Source organism: Bos grunniens, chromosome 17 (assembly GCF_055505025.1).
Source record: "Bos grunniens cultivar Pamir isolate PY7600 chromosome 17, Bosgru_T2T1.0, whole genome shotgun sequence".
NCBI lineage: Eukaryota > Metazoa > Chordata > Mammalia > Artiodactyla > Bovidae > Bos > Bos grunniens.
This window is the reverse complement of record NC_141181.1, coordinates 36,997,075-37,015,440: the sequence shown is the minus strand read 5'-3', so window position 1 is coordinate 37,015,440 and position 18,366 is coordinate 36,997,075. Positions and strand designations below refer to the sequence as shown.

Below are 18,366 nucleotides of genomic sequence, written 5' to 3'. Positions count from 1 at the left end.
CATAAGATAGACCTATGATTTATCTAGTGAGGATAGTCAGGAAAGCTAGACACACAGGCAATTACACCCCAAAGAGTGTTGTTGGCACAGCTTAAACTTGGCTTTTCAGTTATTTTGAATGAGGAAATAGGATCTCAGAAGCAGTAGTTGTTGACCTTTTTTTCACATTACACTAATCAGGAGTATTAAAACAAGTGCTGTCTGAGCCTCATTTACAGAAGTTCTGATTTAATTCTTCAGTCATGGGACCTGAGCTTCAGTGTTTTTTAAAATATATCAGGTAATCCATGTGTGTAACCCAGGTGGTGAGAGTTTAAATAAAATAAATTGAAATCACGTCCCTACAAGGGGAAAAACTAAACTTTGACATTAGTTCGGGTGCTCAATCTAGATCATAATCTCTCAGTTGCTTCATAATGCACAGGGGCCTACTAGATTATGCAACAGAAAAATTCCTTGAGCATTTAGGGCTCAGTGTGATTTGTGTGTATTGCAGTACTTGTAAATCTGAGTTAAATTAGTGGAGCTGAAGGAGAATACACTTTTATCAATAAATTGAGTTCCAAGTCTCATCCATTTCTAACGCTCAATTTAGGGGCAATCTAGCCCGCGTTCTCAATTTTTTCAAGCTCAAAATTATAGAAGCCTTAGCTAGGGCCTATTTTTGTTTCTCCCTTTAAACTTTTATAGTGTTTTATCTGAACCACATTTGTTTTCTCTCTCTTTCTCTCATTTTACCTTTTATTCTTTAAATATGTCTCTTCCCTCTACTTCTGGACTATGATGTGTTAATGCTAAGGATCACTTATGATTCATTTCTCTATCATCTATGGGTTCTTGAACTGAGTTTTTAAATTTTTATTTTATTTTATTTTTTGGCTGTAGTGGGTTTTCATTGCTGTTTGGGCTTTTCTCTGTGCTGTGCTGTGCTTAGTCGTTCAATCATTTCCAACTCTGCAACCCCATGGACTGCAGCATGGCAGGCTCCTCTGTCCATGGAATTCTCCAGGCAAGAATACTGGAGTAAGTTGCCACGCCCTTATCCAGGGGATCTTCCAAACCCAGGGATCAAACCCAGGTCTCCTGCATTGCAGGCAGATTCTTTACCATCTGAGCCACCAGGGAAGCCTGGGCTTTTCTCTAGGTGTGGTTAGCAGGAGGAGCTACTCCAGCTGTAGTGCTCAGGCTTCTCTTACTGAGCATAGGCCCTAGGGTGCATGAGCTTCAATATTTGTGGTACAAGGGCTCAGTAGATGCAGTTCCTGAGCTCTAGAGCACAGGCTCAATAGTTGTGGTTCATGGGCTTAGTTGCTCTATGGCATGTAGGATCTTCCCACATCAGGGATCAAACCTGTGTCTCTTGCATTGGTGGGTGGATTCTTTTCCACTGAGCTACCAGGGAAGTCCTGAACTGACTTTTACACATAATAAAATTTCAGTAAGTTGTCATAAAGTAAATCAAATGTCAATATAAAAATGTTGTAGCTTTTCTTATTGTCCCATTATGTGTATATATCATTTATAAGATGTAAATGTGTATAATTTGGGGGGTGTGGTGTGGGGGTAAAAAAACATGATAAAGGTATTGCTATCATGAAAATAGTTATCTTAATCTTATATAAATGATATAAAAAATCTGATCTTCACTTTAACTGATTGGATCAATCCATTTATATTCTCAATTGCTATGATCTGAATGTGACACTTCAAAACTCATGTTGAAATTCTAATACTCAATGTGATTGAATTAGGAGGTAGAGCCTTTGGGAGGTAATTAGGCCATGAGAGTGGAACCCACATAAATGATATTAGTCCTCTTATAAAAGAGAACCTACAGAGATCTCTAACCTTTTCTACCACGTGAGGACTTAGTGAAAACACAGCCGTTTATGACCAGGAAGCCTTCACCAAAATGTGAATTTGCTGATGCCATGATATTGAGCTTCCTAGTTTCTAAAACTATAGGAAATAAAAATTGTTATTTATAAGTCACTCAGTCTGTGATATTTTAAGAGCCTGAATGGACTAAGACAATTAGCATGATTTATATATCTGGGCATGCTTCTGTAACTTTTCCTTGTGCTTACTATTGTCTTTGTATGTTTTCTTTTCGGTCACATTGCATTTGTTTTGTCTTCATTTCATCCTTTTCCTATTACAGACTTGGAATTAGCATGATTTTCCCCCCTTATTTCAGAGCTTGCTCTGGGTATTTTATCTTGCATCTTTAAAACTGTAGAAATATTTTTTATCCTTTTGTGTGTCTTTGAGAAATTTATTTAAGAGGGTGGGAAGATTTGGGAGAATGGCAATGAAACATGTAAAATATCATGTAGGAAACGAGTTGCCAGTCCAGGTTCGATGCACGATGCTGGATGCTTGGGGCTGGTGCACTGGGACGGCCCAGAGGGATGGTATGGGATGGGAGGATGGAGGAGGGTTCGGGATGGGGAACACATGTATACCTGTGGTGGATTCATTTTGATATTTGGCAAAACTAATACAATTATGTAAAGTTTAAAAATAAAATAAAATTAGAAAAAAAAAGTTATTTTCATTATTACCCAACTCTTTTACGGCATTATTATTTTACTCCCACTCTATCAAAGTCTTTAAAAGGTAATGAGATAAATGCTTAATCTCAGCTGGCTTTCATTCATCCTGCCTTAATGTCTGTTGTATTTCTCTAACCCTCCTATAGTAGGTAAATTAACTCAGGGCTCCTTTATCATTCATCTCATTCTTGCATAGTTTCCCAACTCTGCCTAACTTTTAATTCTCTTTGCATTCAACCCTGCCAACTTCAATCTCATTACTGTTAAAGTTACCTGAATTAATATTTTTAGATGTCTTTCTGCTGTAAAGCTTTAAATGACCCACCATTCCTTTCTATATGAAGTCCAAGCAGAGACATGTGGTGCACTTCCTGCAGTAAAGCCACCAACTCTTCATTTCCAGTGTAGTTAACTTTGGAAACTTTGAAGTTTCTGAGAGCTGAATAATCATTGGCTGTTCTCTTTCTTTTAGTATTCCATACTGTCTATTCAGCAGGGTCATGGTACAAAAAGCATATTGAAGATGTGCAGTAAGCATTATGTTCACTCAAATTGTTTAAATGTCCATACACATATTAAATTACTACAAATTGAACACTATAACATTCTGGGAACTGCCTAATAATATTCATTATAGCACTTAATTTTCCTAGAACAGTTTGCTTATATTAATTTTGTTTTAATCAAGTAAAATTCTACTTTTTTACCACTGGCCCTATTAGGCATTCTAGCAGAAAAATGACAAGTCTTCTCCAAAATTAGGAATTGAAGTAAATATTCAGCTAAACAACTGATCCAGATGATTATATTTCCATTATAAAGTACATGTTACAGTATTAGAAAAACTGGACTAAAACAAAAGGTGGATTCTGTGTGTTGTTTCATAAGTACTATGTTTATTAAAGAATTTCAAATATATTTACTTAATGAACACAGTAGTCTCAAAAATAAGAAATTGCTTTTCTCATAAGTAGCGAAGCCTATTTGTTGCTTTACTAATATGGTGTTTTTGAAGGTATTTATATTGTAAATATTTCAATTATAAGATTCCAGGAATAATATAGTTGAATTAAAAACATAAAATCCATACAAAACATGTTAAGCTGAGATTTGAATTTCATTTTGACCCTTAATGGTTGTGCATAATATGTATTTTCATCTAATAAATCCTCTAAGCAAAATATTTTACATTATGCAAAGCATAATGTCATCATCAAAGTAAAAGCTAAAACTCATATATCCCTCACTGTGTATATTTCTAAATGATATGATAATAAAACTACATAATGGGTTGCATGCGTGCTAAGTCACTTCAGTTGTGTCCGACTCTGTGCAACCCCATGGACTATAGCCTGCCAGGCTGCTCTGTCCATGGGATTCTCTAGGCAAGAATACTACAGTGGTTGCCGTGCCCTCCTCTAGAGAACATAGTGGGATAGATGACATTATTATTTTCCCCTTTTAGGTCAGGAAACTGTGGCGCATGGAAGTTAAATAATTTAATCAGAGTAACATTTAAGAAATGGTAAAGCTGGAATTTGAATTTCATGTAGTTTGGCTAAGAGTATAAGATACTTTACAATTTGTCCAGTGATAGTGATCAAACTTGGGAATTATAACTAACAAACTTGATTATAGTCTCCTTTTTCAAAAATATTTTTTTTTAATCTGTGAAATATGGAAACATATCTAAAAATGGAAAACAAAAAAAAATACTCTTAAAAACTGTATCAACCTCAATCTAATGGGGATATTTTGCTGGTTAGAATTTTGTCAAGGGTTAAAAATGCAATTAAAAAAATGAACATGATACTTTTAAAAGTACCTTAGCATTCATGAGAATGTAGCAATTGAAAGCATTTATAAATGTACTATGTTATTCTGCACCAGTGGTCTCACATTGCAGCCTAACTGCAAATTCTCAACCTCAATCAGTACTTAATGAATCAGAAACTTTAGGTGTGTGACCCAATCATTTGTATTTTAACAAGATCTTCAGGTCATTCAGATGAACACTCAGCTTTGACAAACATTGGATTTTATTCACAACAATATGATCCAGTGATGGGGCCCATTGGAAACAGAAAAAACACAACATTTAAGAAGTTTAGAGATGCACCAAGTCTAATTTTTAGCATGACCTGTCATACCAAATAAAAAGGTGTTTGTTTTAACAATCTGAGCTAAGAAAGAAAAAAAAAAAAAAAAAAAAAAAAACTTGAAAGTATTTGAACTTCTAAATTGTGTATAATGGAAATAAAAGTGGAAATTGTGGAATTGGAAAGTGGGATGGGAGTTCGATAGGCCAGAGATATAAGAGAAATGATGATTGGCTGTGAAGGCATTATGAAAGTGAAAGTGAAATCACTTAGTCATATTCAACTCTGTTGAACAGGACTCATGGATTGTAGCCCACCAGGCTCTTCCCTCCGTGGAGTTCTCCAGGCAAGAATACTGAAGTGTGTTGCTACTCCTTTCTCCAGGGGATCTTCCCAATCCAGGGATAGAACCCAGGTCTCCTACATTGCAGGCTGATTCTTCACCATCTGAGCCATGAGGGAAGCCCAAAAATATTAGAGTGGTTAGCCTATTCCTTCTCCAGGGATCTTCCCATCCCAGGAATCAAAGCCGGGTCTTCTGCTTTACAGGCTGATTCTTTACCAGCCCCACTACCATTATGGTAAAATCTAATGAAAGTTCAAAGGATGAACTCTAAATTAGCTTGGATATTGAGACCATACATTCAATTAACAAAAGCCAAGGTACACATTTAACTAACCTCAGTATATACCAGTTGTGAATGGGTCAGTGACTCAGTGTATTTTTTTATGCCTTAGTGGTCCTATTTAATATAGTGATATCAAAACCTAACCTGTGTGTTTTTATAAAGATTAAGTTATATGTGAAGAGCTCACCATAGTTTATGTTACATAACTAAACTTACCCTCCACTGGATTCCCCTATAATGTAAACAGAATTCATCAGCATAGTGATGAGTGAGGCATGAGAAACCAAATATATTAATATTCTACTTACAAATGTTTGGGGTTAGATATTAGTGATATTAACTCAGTTTGAAGTTATTATTTTCTAATGTTCTGATGTTTTCATAGGTAAAATACATGAAAAAAATAGTTTTTTCCCAAACTATTTTGATAGTAAAAGCAAAGAGATGTTTGACTCAAAATACTTTACTGCACATCCCTGTTCTCCACTTGACGTCTTGCTCACATGGTCTGTATTTTATTCATATGGCTTCTTTGATTCCAAAATGGAAATATAGAAGCAAGACCTAATGTATACATGCTGCTGCTGCTGCTGCTAAGTCACTTCAGTCGTGTCCGACTCTGTGTGACCCCAGAGACGGCCTCCTACCAGGCTCCCCCGTCCCTGGGACTCTCCAGGCAAGAACACTGGAGTGGGTTGCCATTTCATCCTCCAATGCATGAAAGTGAAAAGGGAAAGTGAAGCCACTCAGTGGTGTCCGACTTTTAGCGACCTCATGGACTGCAGCCTACCAGGCTCCTTCGTCCATGGGATTTTCCAGGCAAGAGTACTGGAGTGGGGTGCCATTGCCTTCTCCAATGTATACATGAATAACACCTAATTATATTTTAATATTCACCATGTTAAAAGGTCCAAAGCTTAGTATTAGCACATTTAATCCCTGTAGCTTTATTATAGGAGCCTCCCAGATGGTGCTAATGGTAAAGAATCTGCCTGCCAATGCTGAAGATGCAATGTGGGTTCAATCCCTGAATCAAGAAGATCCCTTGGAAGAAGAAATGGCATCTTACTCCAGTATTCTTGCCTGGAGAATCCTGGGGACAGAAGACTCTGGTGGGCTACAATCCATGGAGTCTCAGAGTCAGACAAGACTGAGCATGCACACACACACATACATACACACAAAACTATATTATGAGATAATTATTGTCTCTTTTTCACGGATGAGTAAACTATGGCAATAGGGCGTTGAGTAAATTCCCAAAAAAGATAGTTTGTTAATACTGGAGCTGGGTTATAAAATCAACCAGTTAAGCCTCAGAGTCTGTGTATTTAACCACTGTGCCATGATTCAAGATACTTGAAATAGGGATGTTTACAAAGTAGTATTGATTCATAGCCATAATAGCAATTCAAATATTGACATAACATTCAGGACATCTGTTCAAATTTAGATTTCCATATTATACAGATGTAGTACAGAATGCCAGAGACAGGCTAAGATTAGATTTGGCTAACTGATTATTGAAATAGTGATGTCTCATCTCAAAAAGCTAATTACACATTTTGTTTTTATCACTGAAATAAAAATCTTTTTTCCATTTTTATTCTGTTTGTTTTTAAGCTTTAATTTTTAGATATCATCTCTGAAGAGCTGAAAATTGTTGACCTATTATTTTAAAGTAAATATTGCACAAGTAAAAGCTTATATTATAAATCTTCCCTCTCTCTATTGGTTACTTTGACTGAATGAGGGAAACATAGTAAATAATCCACAAAACCAATCCAACTAGAGAGAAGCACTTCTTAAAAGAAGGGGCTAAAAGGATCATTTCCATATGATTTTGTCTCCTCTTTTATAATGTAGGCACCAGACCTACAATCAATGGCTTTCCGGCATGGTCTGGCCAATTTTCACCTGTCAATATTTATGTCAAAGGACATTTCAGAGCCTTCACGTAGACTACTAAATTTAAATTGTAAAAGAATCGTATAAAAGAAAACCTTTCTCAAGCTGGCAGATGGAAATGAATATACAAAAACTATCTCCCCCTCCCCGCCTCAGCTGGGACAGAATTGACCTGATTTTTTATCACTCATGTAATGCTAACTTTTAATGTGCATTTTATAGGCCAAAAACTTTGATAAACTAACACTTTTAAGTAACTGAAATGGTAACTGGAGATTTAAAAAAGCTGATTTATATTACATTTCAGTCATATTTTAAATAAGAAAGTGCCATGAAAAATACTAGTTTTTTTTTTTTTAATGTAGGCAATAAACTGTTTAAAGCTTGACTGCAAAGGGTTTTCTTCAAGTAGAATGGATATCTTGAATATAAACAAATATTTGATTTAATTCTCATATGATCAATCTTTGAAACAATCTTTGGAAAAAATAACAAAATCAGTGACTATTTTGAAATATATTGTGGTCATATGTTTAAGTAGTTGATAAGCTTATCATGGTTTATGTGAAAACATTGTTTAGTTTCTTTTGATAGGAGTTTGGAAATACTGAAAAACTATTAGAAAATAATGCTAAATGACAGTGGATATGTTTCATTAAGCAGCTGCAGGGATTGGTATTAGGTGATGAAAAGTGCTACACTTGTCACATTATGGAGATGAAAATGAATAAAGCAGCATTTTTGCAGTCACAGTTAAAAAAATAACCTTTTCTTAAATGTCTTAGTGTTTATGTGATTCATGCACTTTTTTATAGGAGTAGATGTGTTTCTGGGAGGACCAAAATGACGCATATATTATATGATCCTTATATGAACTGTTATTCCTTCTTAACCTTTCCCATGCTATTTTGCACCATCACTGGCAAATAGTAGCGGTGCCATTTGAGTTTATGAGCCACCTTGGTGGCTCTGATGGCAAAGAATCCGCCTGCAACGGGAGACCTGGGTTCAATTCCTGGGATGGGAAGATCCCCTGGAGGAAGAAATGGCAACCTACTGCAGTATTCTTGCCTGGGAAATCCCAGGGACAAAAGAGTCTGGCAGGCTACAGTCCATGGGGTTGCAAAGAGTCGGAGCAACTGAGCAACTAATCATAGCACAGCACATTTACTCAATGCACATTTATTTTGTGGAGAAATGAATGAGACTTGAGTGTCTTTCTTAGCTCTATGTCTTCCAGGGTTTAAAGATTTTCTTTAGAGGAAATCTCCTCAGAGAAATACAAGGAATAAATCATTTCTGCAATATCAAGAGATCCTTCTGTTTTATCCCTCTGTGTCCCTGATGAGAAAGCAAACTCCTCCCCTCCTTCCAGATTTTCTAGGGCTCAGATTTCAAATCTCTCATCCAGCACAGCTTTAGGTTTCAAACATACTGTAATCAGAATTTTAAATATGACTGATACATTCTTGTGAAACTGTGGTGAATATATCACTTTATGGCTGTGTTATATAAATATTTATAAGCATCTTACCTAGCTAATACAGTATGTGCAACAATAATAAAAAAGCCTTTTGAGAAAAATGTCTCTACATAGCAGGCATTTCATCAAGTTTCTTGAACACCTGATGAGCTTTGATTGAAATGTCTGAAGAATAGATTAAAAAGAGGTTCCTGTTGTGCCTCTTGTCCTTCTCCCTAGCAAATACAACCACAGGATATGGCATTTTTGAAGATCTTTCTCCTTGTTTGCACAATATTCAAAGATAGAATTTTATTTTATGGTGATACTCCACCTATAACAGGAATAAAATCATTCAGTCATCCAAAGGCCTCACCATGTACACTTTTAAAAATATTTAGAGAGAATACTATTCTTTACTTTTAAAGACTCATTGGTCAACTTTCAGTATTTTCTTCATTAGGAAAATGACGGATTCTTTGAATTCTCCATGCCCATATGCTTAAAATGCAATCTCATGTTGTTTCTGTTATGTGGCTAAAATAAGTCAGTTTTAGTCATAAAGTGGAGAAGGTTAACTGGGCTCCCAAGAGTTAGTCATGGGATATTAACTGTAGTCATCTTAGTCTAAGTATTGCTAAAACCAGGTAGCATTTTGTGTGTGCATATGTGTGTGTTTTTAATATTTTCTGAATCCAACACAGTGAACCCATTTATAATTTTGTAAATCAGAGGACCCTGGCCAATGTTAAGTGAGGCAGTGATGAGTGAGGAGAAATGATGTGGAGCTCTTACTTTTCTCTACTCTGCTATCCATCCATCCAGTTAGGTAAAAAGAGGTAGTAAACTTTACCATATGAGAAGTTTTCCTAAAGCCTGCATGTCCCAACCTTCCAAACTCCATGACATTAATTATTATTAGATCAACATGTAAGATGCTCTGCTGTATATTAAATAAAGTTTAAGGTCTAGCAGGTGCTATGTCTCAAAGAGTGTCTTTAATTCACGTCTTGCTGCTGGTAAAGCAAAAAAAAAAAAAGACAAATAACATATGTGTTGTCATTGAAAAGAGGAACTCCATTCATATGTGGATGGGAAGATGGAAAAAAAAAGCATTCTGTATCATCGCTAATGATTTTCATAGCATTATTGAGCAGAAGGATGCCTCCTGAAAAGGCTGTCTCCATTCTTGAAGACAGCTGAGTTGTATATTTTGTAGCCATAGTTTGAAAATAATTTTTGAAACATAATAATTCACTTTCTGTGAAAAGTTATTTCTCCTATTATTTACACTAACAATCTGCAGAGACATTAAAGGTATAAGACATATATTGAGCTTTGATATCCTAGTATCTAGTATATTTTATACTTGTTGGTTTACAAAATCCAAAGTGAATTATTTGGCTACTGTGCTGAAAAGAAGGCTGCATGAGTTCTGCATAAAGCATTACAAAAGTCACTTACACCTTCATTTTATTTCTGTGCATGGCAGTGTTCAGTGTTTATCAGTTAATTTTTGATTGATTAACTGGGTAAAATTAATCATTTAGCATAATAAGCTTCAGAGTCATGCTTAAAATCCATATAAAAGGGAACCATAGAAATAAAACATTGGAATTTAATAGATTGTAGCATCTTGAAGAGAGATAATATACAATCTGTATAGTCCTTTAATATCTATGATCCTATAAAGTATTGATAATCAAATATTCTCTAGCTGACTCTTCCTAATGGTCAAATTTCAAAGTTTCAAAATAGTAAAAAAAAAAAAAACCTCATGGTGGTGAATATCACTTTTATCAAGTAAATCTGCATGTGCAGATGCTTTTCCCTATGCAAAGCTAGTAATCAATAGTTTAAATGAAAACTGTATAATAATGTGTTTGCTAATTTCCATTTGTTGCCCTAACAAATTATTACTAACTTAGCTGATTTAATCCAACTCAATTTCATCATTCCATAGTTCCTACAGGCTAGACGTCCAGGTCTAGTGTAGTTCAGATGGGTCCTGTCTTTGAATTTCTCAAGGCTTAAGTCAAAGTGTCAATTGGATTGCAGTCCTTTCTAAATTCACGAGGGATAATATATTTCCAAGCTCATCAGGTGGTCAGCCAAATTTAGTCCTTGAAATTGTAGGGCTGAAGTTTCCTTGTTGTTATTTTTAAGCCTCTTTGTTATTACCAGCAATGGCACTTGAAATCCTTTCAATCCTTCAAATCTCTCTGCTGTTCCCTTCTGCTGTTTCCCTCTGATTTCTGCTTTAAGGGCCCTCATGACTAGTTAAGCCCATTCAGATAATGTAAGGTATTCTCATAACTTTTAGGACCCTAATTATAATTATAGCTGCAGTATTAATTTTGCTATTTAATATAATTTGTTCACAGATTCCATGGGTTGGATGTAGATGTCTTTGGGGGTAAGGGGTAGTTTCTGCCTACCACAGATTTTGGGGATTATTTTACATATCCTATTTTTTTACAACTGAATTAATTCAATTATATTTTATTTTCAAATTCCAATTATGCTTTGAAGTTTATCAAAGAAATTATGAGCCAAATTATGTGTTGAACAGTCTCTCTTATGAACAAATATTTTTATGCGGTTATTATTTTTCTTCAAAGTGAAAAACAGCTCTCATACTTACTGTATTTAAAAGACAATTCTTTAAAACATGTGGGGATTTTTATTATCTTTGAAATTAAAAAAAATAGAAAAAAATTTTTGACCGGCACAGATGGCTGGAGGATTTTGTAAAAGTGTGCTTAATGTAAATTTCAAAACTTGTATCAGTTTCCTGATAGACAGGAAGTTTTATTGTTTATTCAGTTAAATATCAAAAGAGACTAAAATAAAAGTCAATTTTGAAGAGACTCTTAAGACATTTAAAAATTGTTGACATTATGTAAAATATGGAAATCTTAAGATCCATTGACACTGGAGTGGTCAAAGGAAGTTTTCAGAGGTCATACCTAATCTTCAGTGTTTATAGGTATTACTATGTGCACAACATTATTTTAGGATTTTACGTGTATTAACTCATTCAATTCTAAAATGTAATTCTATGAGGTAGGTATAATTATTAAACTACACTTTACAGATGAAAAGCTAAGCCAAGGGGAAGTTAGTTTTACACACATTATACAATAATATTGGTGGCACTGGGCTAAGCACTCAACATTAAGTCATGTACAATGTTTCTGTGTATATGTTTGTATCTGGGTCCATCTCTCCCACCACCATACCACTGTTGGCCACTTTAGTCCATCAAGGACTCAAAGAAAGATTAGGACTCAAGAGAGGTTGGAGGAGAAAATGGAATATATCAGTTTAAGTAAAGAAGGCTTGAAGAGGAAAAAAGTCCAACAGTAAAAGACAAATATTATGAGTCTAAGTAAGAAAAAGCCTGAGAATGGCTGTCAGACATAGCAAAAAGTAAAATCATTGGTCACATTATAAATGCATCAGAATAGTGAAAATAAGGCCACATTGAAGCTGGTTAGTACCTGAGTTGATCAGAGTCAGTGAAAGCAGTTGAGAATGACTATGAAAGGGAAAATAAAAATGGTTAGTGGTAGAGAGGTAAGTGTTCAAGGACGGCTTCATGTATATTTTGTATTCCACAGACTAAACAGTTAAACACAGGATAGATACATTGATAGGTTTGATTTTTTAATGTGAATAAGGGTAAAAGAAATTAAAGTTAAGAAGGGATATTAGAAAGGAATGTGAGTTGGCTCATAGGTAGACAGATGGATACTTGGGTTAGAGGACTATTCTTTATTATAATAGGACATAATCAGAAGCAATGAGTCTCAATATGGGTTAATCAGTTGGTTTATAGGCATACAATTGATGATAATAATGTTCACATTGAGTGATAAATCAAGGTCATTTATGAAGAGTGTCTGAAGAAAAAGGAGACAATTTGAAATAGCTCTTATGAAATATGAAGACAGGGATGACTTGAAAATGTAGAACATTGCCGCTGGGCAAAATTAATATTCAAATTGTGGCTGAATTTGTGATGCTGATATTTAGTGAGATTTGTGATACTGTAAAGGCATGGGTCAGCAGACATTTTCTATCAAGGTCAGGTAGTGAGTATTTTAGTATTTGTGAATCATATCTCTCTAGTAGCTACTCAGTTATTGTTTAAATGTGAAAGTGACCAGAAAATACAGGAATAAATGTACATGACTCTGTTCTCATAAAACTTTGCAAAAATAAGTGGTTGGCAAACCATAGTTTACAGGCCTTTTCTCTGTAGAAATGTATATCCACATGGTTGTAGACTAGGAAGCAGAAACTTATATTACACCTGGGGAGAGGGTGCCAATCAGTAGACAGGATGGACAGACAATAAGATTTGCAGAGTCAGAATGTAGGCAAAATCATGCCAAAAGTTCTGACGATATCAAACTTGCTGGAAATGAGAGGTGAAAAAACCAGGGACTTTATATACAGGGAGAAAGTAAAGGAATCCAAAGTCAAAAGGGACAAATAACATGAATGCTGTACATTATTGGGTAGAAGAAAGGGAAATAAAATAAAATTCTATTCCATCCATTTTTAGATGAAATAGAATACAGCAAAATGAGGCTACTGCAATTTTCTCTCTAGGTGAATGATGAAATAGTTATTTTTTACAGTGTAGAGAATAAAATAAATATTATACCTTCCAGAGAAAGGGTTGCTGGGAAATTAAAACCACATAGACAGAAAATAAAAATAGTGACAAGTAGATGAAAGAGAGATATGGATACAGATAGAGAGAGAGAGAGAAGTGTATGATAACAATGTAAAATAATTACATAACACTTCTCCAAAAGTTAAGTATCAAATTTCCATATGATATATAAATTCCATTTTTAGGCATGTACTCAAATGAAATAAAAGCAGGAACTTGAACAAATATCTGTACTCCCATGTTCCTAGCAGTATTATTCACAATAGTCAAAAGATGGAAACAACTGAAATATCCACCAACAGATAAATAGATATACAACAAAATAAACTATTACACTATATACAAAAAGTTGACTCCAAATTGATGAAACACCTAACTATAAGATCTAAAACTATAAATTTCATGTGAAAACATTAAGAAAATGTTTCATGACTTTGGATTTGGCAATCATTTCTTGCATATGACACCAAAAGTACAGGCAAAAAATAGAGATGAATTGGACTATATCAAAATTGTGTGTGTGCTTCAAAAAACAATCAATAGAGGAGAAAGGAAACCTACAGAATGAGATAAAATATATCTTGCTGCTACTGCTAAGTCACGTCAGTCGTGTCCAACTCTGTGCGACCCCACAGACGGCAGCCTACCAGGCTCTGCCATCCCTGGGATTCTCCAGGCAAGAACACTGGAGTGGGTTGCCATTTCCTTCTCAAGTGCATGAAAGTGAAAAGTGAAAATGAAGTCGCTCAGTTGTGTCCGACTCAGCGACCCCATGGACTGAAGCCTACCAGGCTCCTCCATCCATGGGATTTTCCAAGCAAGAGTACTGGAGTAGGCTGCCATTGCCTTCTCCGCTAAGTCGCTTCAGTCATGTCCAACTCTGTGTGACCTCATAGACGGCAGCCCACCAGGATCCCCCAACCCTGGGATTCTCCAGGCAAGAATACCAGAGTGGGTTGCCATTTCCTTCTCCAACGCGTGAAAGTGAAAAGTGAAAGTGAAGTCGCTCTGTCGTATCCGACTCTTAGCGACCCCATGGACTTGAGCCTACCAGGCCCCTCCATCCATGGGATTTTCCAGGCAAGAGTACTGGAGTGGGGTGCCATTAATTACTAGGGAAATGCAAATCAAAATAAAATATATCATCTCACTCCCATGGGAATGATTATTACATATGCATACATACACACACAACAACTGAAGTTAAGGCCAGGATTTGGAGAAATTAGGTACTACTGGTGGGAATGATTCTGGTGTAGTCACTATGAAAAACAATATGGAGGTTCCTCCAAAAATTAAAAATATAGAAGTGCCATGCACTTGGTCTCTCAGTCATGTCCAACCCTTTGCAACCCCATGGACTATAGCCTACCAGGCTCCTTTGTCCATGGGGATTCTCCAGTCAAGAATACTGGAGTGGGTTGCCGTGCCCTCATCAGAAGTGCCATATGATCCAGGAATTTAACTTCTAGGTATATATTCAAGAAAATTGAAATCAGCATTCCAAAGAGATATTTGTAGCATCACTTATATTTCAGAGGTGGAAGTAGCTCAAGTGTGCATAGACAATTCAGTAGATTAAAAAAATGTGATCAGGGCTTCCCTGGTGGTCCGGTGGTTAAAACTCTCTGCTCCCAATGCAGGGGTCCTGGTTTCAATCCTTGGTCAGGGAACTAGATCCTGCATACTGCAACTAAAGATCCCATATGCCACAACCAAGACCCAGTGCAGGTAAATAAATAAAATGAATACATATATTTTTAATGTAGTCTATACATACATGGGATATTAGAATATAAAGGAAAAATTCTGACAGATACTACAAGATGAACTATGAGGTCATGTTAAGTGAAATAAGCCAGAATAAAAAATAAATATTACATGATTTCACTTAAGTGCAGTACCTAGAAAGGTCATATTCCTAGGAAAAGAAAGTAAAATGGTGGTTGTCATGGTCTGAGGAAAGAGGGAAATGGGGAACTGATATCTAATTGGCACTTATTGGGGAAGGTGAAAAATTCTGGAAATGGAGGTAAAGATAGTTACACAACAATGTGAGTGTGCTTATGCCCCAGAACTATATATTAAAAGATTGTCAAAATATTAAATTGTATCTTATCTATATTGTACCTCAATAATAATAAGAATTCTATGGAAATTAAGTACTCTGATCACTGACTAACAGATTCTGCATATATGAAGGTTATGTTCTGAATGTTAGGCTATGTATGTTTTAATCAAAATATCAGTGCTTGAAGACTGGTGAACCTGGACAAATCAGTTAGCCTCTCTAAGACCCAGTTATAAATGAGAATAACACTAAAATGTGAACCATGATAGTGTTCTGGGATAGGATGAGATAATACATTTGAAGTACTTAACACAACATGTGGCACATGGAAAGAAATCAAGACAAATTGATTATACTTAGTTATTATTATTATTTCATATACTCAAAGCTATGATTTTTCCAGTAGTCATATACAGATATGACAGTTGGACCATAAAGAAGGCTTAGCACTGAAGAACATGACACTGGAGAAGACTCCTGAGAGTCTCTTGGACAGCAAAGAGATCAAACCAGTCAACACTGAAGGAAATCACCCCTGAATATTTGTTGGAATGACTAATGCTGAAGCTGAAGCTCCAATACTTTGACCACCTGATGCAAAGAGATGATTCATGGGAAAAGACTCTGATGCAGGGAAAAATTGAGGGCAGGAGGAGAAAGAATGACAGAGGATGAGAAGGTTATATGGTATCACCAACTCCACAGACATGAATATGAGCAAACTCTCAGAGACAGTGAAGAACAAGGAAGCCTGGCACACTAGTCCATGGGGTCACAGAGTCCAAACGACTGAACGACTGAGCAACAACACAGTGCCCAAAGATTGGTGCATTCTTCTGTTTTTTTGAGTAGCCAAAAACGAAAGCTATAGAGATGTTTAACAGGAAATGGGGAACTCAGAACGAAATGTGAGATAGAATTTCTGACCAAGAACATTAATTTGGTAGCTGTTATGGTAAATTGCTACCATTTCCTACAGAGCTACATTTTATAAATATCAATAGAAAAGAAATAGATTGTGATGTCTAACTCTGTCACCACTGTGACTTTGAGTATTTAAATCTTAGTGAGAGAGGCAATATTTATTTAATAGCTTTGTTATGAAATTATTTTATATACTTATTTATTAAAATAGTAATCAAAATAATATTTATATATCATAATAATAAAAGTAATTTATTTAAGCTCATTAATATGTAGAAGGTACTTAGCTATAACAAAAATAACTATTGACATGCACTTAATAAGCACCCAATAATAATAATAATAATAAAAACAAAAAAAAAGCAACAAAATAAAAGCATCACCACCATCTGAAGGTGTGAAACACTCACTATGTAACTGTGTTAACCCTGTCCTAAAGATTCCTTAAAAAACTGGAAATAGAACTGCCTTATGATCCAGCAATCCCACTGCTGGGCATACACACTGAGGAAACCAGAAGGGAAAGAGACACGTGTACCCCAATGTTCATCACAGCACTGTTTATAATAGCCAGGACATGGAAGCAACCTAGATGCCCATCAGCAGGTGAATGGATAAGAAAGCTGTGGTACATATACACAATGGAGTATTACTCGGCCATTAAAAAGAATACATTTGCATCAGTTCTAATGAGGTGGATGAAACTGGAGCCTATTATACAGAGTGAAGTAAGCCAGAAAGAAAAACACCAATACAGTATACTAACGCATATATATGGAATTTAGAAAGATGGTAACAATAACCCTGTGTACGAGACAGCAAAAGAGACACTGATGTATAGAACAGTCTTTTGGACTCTGTGGGAGAGGGAGAGGGTGGGATGATTTGGGAGAATGGCATTGAAATACGTATAATATCATATATGGAACGAGTCACCAGTCCAGGTTTGATGCACGATACTGGATGCTTGGGGCTGGTGCACTGGGATGACCCAGAGGGATGGTATGGGGAGGGAGGAAGGAGGAGGGTTCAGGATGGGGAACACATGTATACCTGTGGCGGATTCATTTCAATATTTGGCAAAACCAATACAATATTGTAAAGTTTAAAAATAAAATAAAATTAAAAACAAAAAAAAGATTTATCATGAAATTTCTCCTCTAATCTTCAAAAATCTATAGGACCTGTTTTTACTCTCCACCATCATTTTTCACGAACAGGTAATACAAAGTGACTCAGAAGAAAGGGGATGAGAAATGTGGAGGGTATTTTGAGAACACCTTTTTTGTTAATAGAAAGGAACAATGAGAGAAGTAAGTGGGCTTGAAGAAACAGCTTCAGTGCCCAAAGAAAAACTGAACAAGAGCAACCTCACTGAATCAAAGCAGTAAAGAATTAAAAATATATAATCCATACAATTTTTTTGCAGAGTAATCAAAGTATAGCGTTATTTTATAATGAGATGCTTAAAATGTTTTCCTTTCATGTCGATGCCAAGTATTTGAATTACTGAATGACTTACATTGTGACAGCATTTTAATGGACTTTCTCTATACACAATTGAATCTAAATTTCCCTCACTCAGCTTTCACTGCAAAAAGCAACAGCGTTAATCTTAAAATGACTCTACTAAGAGGAAAGTGAATTTTGCATAGTGTACAACATGTCTGAAAGCATAGAGATGGAATTACAAATGAAACATTGAACTCAAATTTTGCTTTATGTTCAAATTAAGGCAAGGCTTGAAAAAATAAAAAATATGTCATTAATCATGTCTAATTTTTGAAACCACTGAAAGCACGATACTATATATATTAAGATGCCATTATTCTACTGTAAATCAGCAGATTTTCTGCACAACAATTCATTTAAATACTTAACGTTACACACAATGTGCCATAGCATCAAATATTTAGCTTAAAAATTAAACATAAACACCAAATTTATCTAAAATAAATAATTATTCACAGTTGGCTCTCAGATCTGCCTCACTGAATACAAATTAAAGGCTATGAATATTACTAATTATAA

The 18,366-nt window shown here is 35.5% G+C and overlaps 1 protein-coding gene across 4 annotated transcripts in view; it reads right to left on the bottom strand.

The window, feature by feature from the left end:
- The window catches only part of FSTL5 (follistatin like 5), a 937,973-nt gene that overhangs the window by 485,122 nt on the left and 434,485 nt on the right, over positions 1 to 18,366 (bottom strand). The gene's annotated exons all lie outside the window — the stretch shown is intronic.